Source organism: Mastomys coucha, unplaced genomic scaffold (genome assembly GCF_008632895.1).
Source record: "Mastomys coucha isolate ucsf_1 unplaced genomic scaffold, UCSF_Mcou_1 pScaffold21, whole genome shotgun sequence".
NCBI classification, from domain to species: Eukaryota; Metazoa; Chordata; class Mammalia; order Rodentia; family Muridae; genus Mastomys; species Mastomys coucha.
Genome location: NW_022196904.1, coordinates 102,587,665 through 102,595,359, shown reverse-complemented (window position 1 = coordinate 102,595,359; position 7,695 = coordinate 102,587,665).

The window sequence follows — 7,695 nt, the reverse complement described above, 5'->3', positions numbered from 1 at the left end:
GTTTGACCTTGGAAGCTAACCAGGGTCAGGCCTGGGTGGGTAAAGGAAAGACAGCTTGACAACATGGTAGGAATGGTGTAGGAGCCAGAGACTATTCAGCACGGGGGAACAAGTCTGAGAAATGGTTGGCAGTGTTTTGTATTTTCTTTATCCATTTTCATGTATGTACAGTATATATGTGTCTTGGCACACATATGTGTATGTGTGTATGTGGAAGCCCAAGGCCGATACCGAAAGTCATCCTTGATTGCTCTTCTACCTTATTTGATGCAGAGAGGGTCTGTCTCTTAATGGAACCCAGAACTCACTGATATGGCTAGTCTGGATGCCCAGCTTGCTCTTGGATACCATCTCTATCTTCCGAGGTTGATTTTACTGCGGATCTGAACTCTGGTCCTTACAATTACATAGCAAGCACCTTAACTACTGAGTGATCTTCTCAGTCCAGATTATATTTCTAGTATGGATAATTGGAGGGATAATGATTTTTTATTTGAAAGACATATTACAGGGATTAAAAGCACTGATTTAGAAAAAAAACTCACATCCTACCAGAGTTCTTTCTCCAACCATTAGCAGCCACCTTGAAGTTTCCAGGAAGAAACACTTGCATGTGCTCACAGACAACACACTCCCACATATATACATGCACATTCACATGCTCTCAAATGCATACATGCACATACACACAAATCAAGCACATAGATGCACTCATGCATACATGCATTCATGCATACACATATACACACACAAAGGCATGCATGCATGCATGCACACACACTCCAGATAAAAGAATATGCCAAAGCAAGTAAAAAATACTGTCAAGGTTTATTGCTCGCTCTTCCTTCAAAGTCCAAACTCAAGTCATCTCTCACCACACGTTGGTCACAAGGAGAAGAGAATCCCAAAGAGACCTAGAAGACATAATACAGACAGGCAGGTTGCTGGCTCTGATGGCTTTAGATACATAGGAAGAGACAGATGAGAGGCAAGTGGTCAAACCTGCTTAGAAGAGAGGCCCTGAATCAAGGAACTATCAAACAGAAGAACAGTTGGTAGGAAGAACATCCTACCAATACCATGACTTTGTAAAGGGTGGTAAAAGTCAGAGCCCAAGTCAAACATACCCCATTGCTTGTTTTCTTATGAACCACAAACAAAATATATTTTTACATTTTTTTTAAATTCAGGCATTCTTTGTTTAATGATGGATATGTTTCAAATGCATTTTTAGGTGTTTTGGTTACACGAACACATGAGTCTACTTACACAAATCTAAATGGTATGCACTCAGCTCCTGTACATGCCGTTCACTGTCAGCTGCAAGGCTACGCAGAATATAACTATACTGGCAAAGGATGAAGAAAATAATATTTCATGACAAATGATAATTAACACCTTACTACCTAAGTATAAAGTTGCACTGCAGCACAGTCATGCTTATTCTGTGAGAAATTGACTATGACTCCTTTTAGCTTTGACATTAGTGTCACTCACAAGGCTGCCTGGCCCTTCACTGACTAACATCACCAACCCCTTTTCTGAAGCAATGTTGATGCCACCCAAGTAAACATGCCCTGATTAGATTTTAAAGATGTGATCCATCTATTTATCCTTGCTGCAAGAAGCAAGGAAAAGCAGAGAAAGGAAAAAATTGCCCCCCCCCGAAGGCAGTGTCTCTTGGTGTGGGACGTGTGTTGGGGTCCAGCTGTGGTTTTTCAGCCTCCACTTCCTCCTTCTTGGGCTGGGAGTGGGGGCAGGGGAGGAGAGGGAGAAGGCCTTTTTTTGAGGATCTTACTGTTACAGCTCTTTTAGATGAAGGCCTTTTCTGACAATTTTCAATGAAACAGCTGTCTGAGATGATCCTTGTTTGTACACTTACCTTTATTTGGGGTGGGCATGTCCACATACCCCTTTTCAGGGCGAACCAATGCTATATATATGAGCCTTGGAGAGTGGTAAGGGGTTCTTCTGAGGGTGACATTTCATTGGCTGAAGCTTAAGATTTTGGAGATAGCTCATTTGCTTGGAGAAGTATTCCAGGAATTTAACCCTGTAATTTCCTCAGGGATTATCTGAAATCCCTCAGGTAGAGTGTGGATTAGGTTCTCCAGATCAGGCAGAGAGGAGGAAGCCCCACTAAGAAAAGGGAGCCCTCCATTTTGCACAGAGCTCAGGAAAGCTATCCCGGACATGGACATGGTAGACTACAACCTTAGTTGTGAGGTGCAACACCTGGAATATAGGAGAGGAGGACAGGTTTTGAGGAGGAAAGTGGTACATTTAGTTGTGTTGCTTTGGGGACATCCTAGAGGTGATTAGACTTTTGGCTGAATGTCACAGAGCAGAGGTAAGGACATTATATCATGCAAGCATCTAGCAAGGAACTAGTAAAGCTATAGCTGAAGTTTTCTGAGGACTTGAAAAGCATCGAGAAGAGCAAAAGTTGCCTGGGAAGAGGTTTACCTGCTGAAGCTGGCCCTGCATCTGTAGATAGAACCTCTGAACCAAGTGCGAGCAGAAAAGAAGGAGCCAAGAAGAGTCAAAGTGGGCAATTGAAGGAGGGGAGAATCCTGAAAGCAGTGTCAGCCAGGAGTCACAGTGACCTTGGGGAGGTCACAGTGACCTTGGGGAGGTCAGGCTGGTTCAAATGGGGTGGAGACAAACAAGAGTTGGTAGACAAAAAAGGGAAAGAAATGATGAACGTGAGCTGAGCTCTTCTTTTATCATTTTTCTGCAGGGGAGGGTGGAGCTATAAAATGGGTCAGTATGGCATCGTCTTTTGAAGCTAGCAGCAGGATGAATAGCCTTTTGTTGTCCTTACTGGATGCTGACTTAATTGCTCTCCTCAGCACCTTTCTAGGAGGGCAACTGATTGTTAAATTGCTGTCAAAAACTAAGGTCTGGGCTGAAGAGATGGCTCAGTGGTGATGAGCTCTTGCTGTTCTTGCAAAGGGTTCAGTTCCCAGAACCCACGTGCAGTCACTCACAACTCTGGTAACTCCAGCTCCAGGGGATCCTACGCCCCCTTCAGGCCTCCATGGGCACTGCACAGACAAAGTACGTATACAAATAAGCAGATACAACACATGCATATAAATTAAATTTAAAAACATATGCTTCCCAAGTTCTGATGTTTTATAAACTGCATTATTAGAGCTCATCACGTCTTATAAAGGGACCTGGATATGTTTAGACAAATACAATTAGATATAACCGGCTTGTTGAACATATGGTACCCTAGTAGTCATCAAGTGATGCTTGGAAGATGCTCAGTTGGATCACAATAAAACGAAGAAAAAAAGGAATCAAGATAGAAAACTTGGGGACTAGAGAGATGGCCCAGTGGCTAAGAGCACTTGATCCGGAGGATCTGAGTTTAGTTCTTGATATCCAGGTCAGGTGACTCATGACTTCCTCTAAGTTCTGATGCAAGATCTCCAATACTCTCTTCTGGCCTCCACAGGCACCCATGCATCTGTGCCATATACACACACATAAACAAGAGTGTGCACTGGCACAAGCATCTAGCAAAAGTGGGCCTCTCTCTAAGAGCCAAGGGACACAGCCAAACCCATCCTAGCATCATGCTCATTTTGTCAAGAACCTATAATTTCATTCATAACTTCAGGGAGATAATTATACTGTACTAGTGAGAGACAACTTGATGAATAGCTGTTTATTTTCAAAGAAGACGTTTTTCATGCACTGGTTGCATAATGGGGTCGAGAGCATAGCAGGCTGTCACTGTCTTTTCTGTATCATTTAGCCTCCTGGCCGTTTCTACAGGGGAAACAGAGAATTTCCTTATTTTACATAACACAGTATCATTGGCTTTGCTCAAGAGTCACATTTGACAGTAATGGCTGTAAATATCTTACTATCATTTGTCAAACAGAGCCTGCCATATTATTTTATTTATACCTCACCTTCAGAATCTTCCTACCCCACGTCCCAGCTAAGAGGCAGGTCAGAGTCATCAGAACTAGCCTCCTCTGATGCTCTGGGATGATTTGAATGAAAATGGCCCCCACAGGTTCACAGGGAATGGCAGTACAACCAAGTGTGACCTTGTTGGAGTAGGTGAGGCCTTGTCGGAGAACGTGTGTCAATAGACGTGGGGTTTGAGGTTTCAAATGCTCAAGCCAGGCCCAGTATTGCTCTCTCTTCCTGCTCCTTCCAATCAAGACGTAGACTGGTTCCTTCTCCAGGACCATGCCTGCCTATGCCCTGCTATGCTTCCCCCCCATGAAGCTACCAGGCTAAACCTCTGAACCTGTAAGCCAGCCTAACCAAATGTTTTTCTTTATAAGAGTTGCCATGGTCATGAAGTCTCTTCACAGCAATAGAAACTTTAACTAAGACAGCCTCCAAACATGCAGACACCAAAATGGTTGCTAGAGAGTGTCTAATCTGTTCTCTATGCTAATTGCAAATCAAATGCAATACTTAGACTCATCCTCATTGCTCAGAGGGTTAGAATTAACACAGAATGTAACCTATAAACAGGAAAGACATAACAGATTTGTGTTTAGACTAGAAAATACATAAGCTAGCATAGTGTTAGTAGCTAAAATTTTCTATACAAGGTGCATGCTACTTGTCCAGAGGCTTCATGTAGACTGACTCAATAACTTCTTGACAGAAATTTTAAGGTAGATAACAGCATTTTTTACTAGTTTGTAAATGAGGAAATTAGTCAACAGGTGGTAAACCCAGAATTCATGCTCAGAGCATTCGAGTCAGAAGCATAAAAGCTTTCCTGGCTGCAATACCATTGCTGGGGTGGCTTCTGTACCATGCTGCCAGGGTCCTCCCTGCCCATGACTGAGAGGCCTAGGTTGCCACTCTTTCAAAGCATACTTCTCTGAAGTTAACCTTCCCCTCTAGTGAGCAGTCACTGAATGGAAGTAAAGGCCCAGCCACATTTTGCCATTTGGACAGCCCTGAAAGACCATCCATTATCCAGAACTCTCTGAGAATCGTCCCAGCCCTTTAGCTGTGACTGTGTTAACCATTCAGAGCCTAGATTGGCCCAGTCTTGTTCTTTCTCCTTCTGAAACAATGGTGGCAAGCAGGGCTCCCTCCAGTTACCTAGAGAACTTGATGAGCTCCTCCACACATGCATGCGTGCGCACATACTACACACACACACACACACACACACACACACTCACACACGCACACACGCACATACCGTGTATATTTGCATAATACATACATACACATTCTAAACATATGCCTATACACACACATGTCTGTGCATGAAGGCACCCCACAGAAATGAATGGGATCAAAGCATGAGAATACAATTCCCTGCTTTCCCAGGGAGTATGACAGTGCCCTGCCCTCAGGTTTCTCGCCTTGCTAGGAATTTTCTGGGAAAGGGTACCTACTTTTTCATGGAGCACATGGGGGTCACACTATAGGAGACTCTAGGGTCATAATAACTGACCAGAGGGCCAGGAGTTTATCACCTGTGTTAGTTGCTTTTCTTATTGTCATGACAGCTCTCCTGACAGAGCAACCTGGGGGGAGGAAGAATTTGTTCTGGTTCACAGCTTCACAAGGTCCATCGTGGTCAGAAGACAGTGACAAGAGGTGGACCAGTTCTTGAGGGCTGGAGCATGAGCCCACTGGTCACTAATAGTTTTCTCCACCAACAAAATGAACAGATGGGAGCCAAATCAGAAGTAAAAAGGTAGGTTTACTGAGAGGTAACTCTAGAGTGAGTTTACTGATCTCACAGGTAGGGGTCAGGGAAGTCATGCTCCTGGGCTAAAGCAAGGGGATTCTATGGGTTTGGGGCACAGGGTGAGCTAGCAGCTGAGATTATGCCTAGATAAAGTAAAAAAAAAAACTGAGCCTCGGGTGGGCACTTATGGGTAGGTAACTGGAAATGTGGAGATGGGGAGAGATGATATGTGAGACTGGAATTTTCTTCTTGTGAGCAGGATTGGGAGGAAAGAAGGGCAAATGAAGTTTCTTAGCCTGTGCAGGGGATAAGCAGGGAGTCCAACCAACAGTCATATCATCAGCTGACAGGGAACAGAGAGAGGACCAGAGGCAAGGCCTGGCTATAACACTCAAAAAGAGGTCTATCCCCCATGACCCACTTCCATCAGCCAGATCCCACAACATTACCAAAGAGAGAGACCAGCTGGAGACCAGTGTTCAAACTCAAGAGCCTGGGGGTGGACATATGATACCCGATCTCTAACACCACCTATGCAACAGATGTCTGCCTCTTGGTAGAGAGAATTGCAGACATAAGAGATTCATTATGAGCCCCGTCAAGATGGGAACATGAGTAAGTATCCCAGAAGAGAAAGTAAACCAGCTTAAGCGTCTACTAGAACTGACACCAGGTGAGACACCATTGTTAATCCTTCCTTCTCTCCTACCTCATTACCACTTGAGGAGAATGGACCATGGAGAAGCCAAGTGGGAAAATGGGGTTACCAGATGTAATGGATTATTTTAAAGTCAACTGGACACGATCTAGAATCATTAGGGAAAGGAATATCAATGAAGGATTGCCTAGATTAGGTTGTTCTGTGGGCATGCCTGTGAAGGATACTTGTAGTGGCTATTCCTGGTTGTTAACTTGACTATATCTGAAATGAACTACAATCTAGAATTAGAAGGCTCACCTGTTGCCCTAATCTGGAGGCCAAAACCACCATCCGTGGACTCACTGAATGCCTTAACTCACTTCACAGCCAGAGAAGTGCAACAGTGGGCCTATGATCATAAAATCCACTGGTCTTACCATGTTCCCCATCATCCTAAAGCTGCTGGTCTGATAGAAAGATGGAATGGCCTTTTGAAGACACAGCTACAGCACCAATTAGGTGGCAATAGCATAGAGGGCTGGGACAGAGTTCTTCAAAAGGCAGTATATGCTTTGAATCAGCATCCAATATATGGTACAGTTTCCCCCATAGCCAGGATCCATGGGTCCAGAAATCAAGGGGTGGAAAAGGGAATAGTTCCACTTACTATCATTCCTAGTGACCCTCTAGGAAAATTTTTGCTTCCTGTCCCCACAACTCTAGGTTCTGCTGGCCTAGAAGTTTTGGTTCCAGAGGGGGTAGTTCTCCTACCAGGAACCACAACAAACATTCCATTGAACTGGAAGCTCAAATTTCCCCCTGGTCATTTATGCCCTTAAACCAACTGGCTAAGAAGGGAATAACAGTGTTAGGAGGAGTGATAGATCCAGATTACCATGGAGAAATCAGATTGCCTCTTCACAATGGAGGTAAGCAGGATTATGTCTGGAGTGCAGGAGATCCCTTAGGGCGTTTCTTAGTACTTCCATGTCCTGTGATTAAAGTCAATGGGAAATTACAACAGCCTAATCCAAGCAGGATGACAAAAGATGCAGACCCATCAAGAATGAAGGTATGGGTCAATCCTCCAGGAAAAGAGCCAAGACCTGCTGAGGTGCTAGCTGAGGGGGAAGGAAATACAGAATGGGTACTAGAGGAAGGTAGTTATAAATACCATCTAAGGCCATGTAATCAGTTGCAGAAACAAAGATTATAAAGTAATATGAATGCTTCTGTCTTATTTTGTTAAGTACATTTTTCTTTCTTCCAATTTCTTTAACATCAATTGGTATTTGAGACACTAAAAGAATGTTCCCAAGGGACATTGCCCCATTGTAAATTTACAAATGCGTTTGTGATT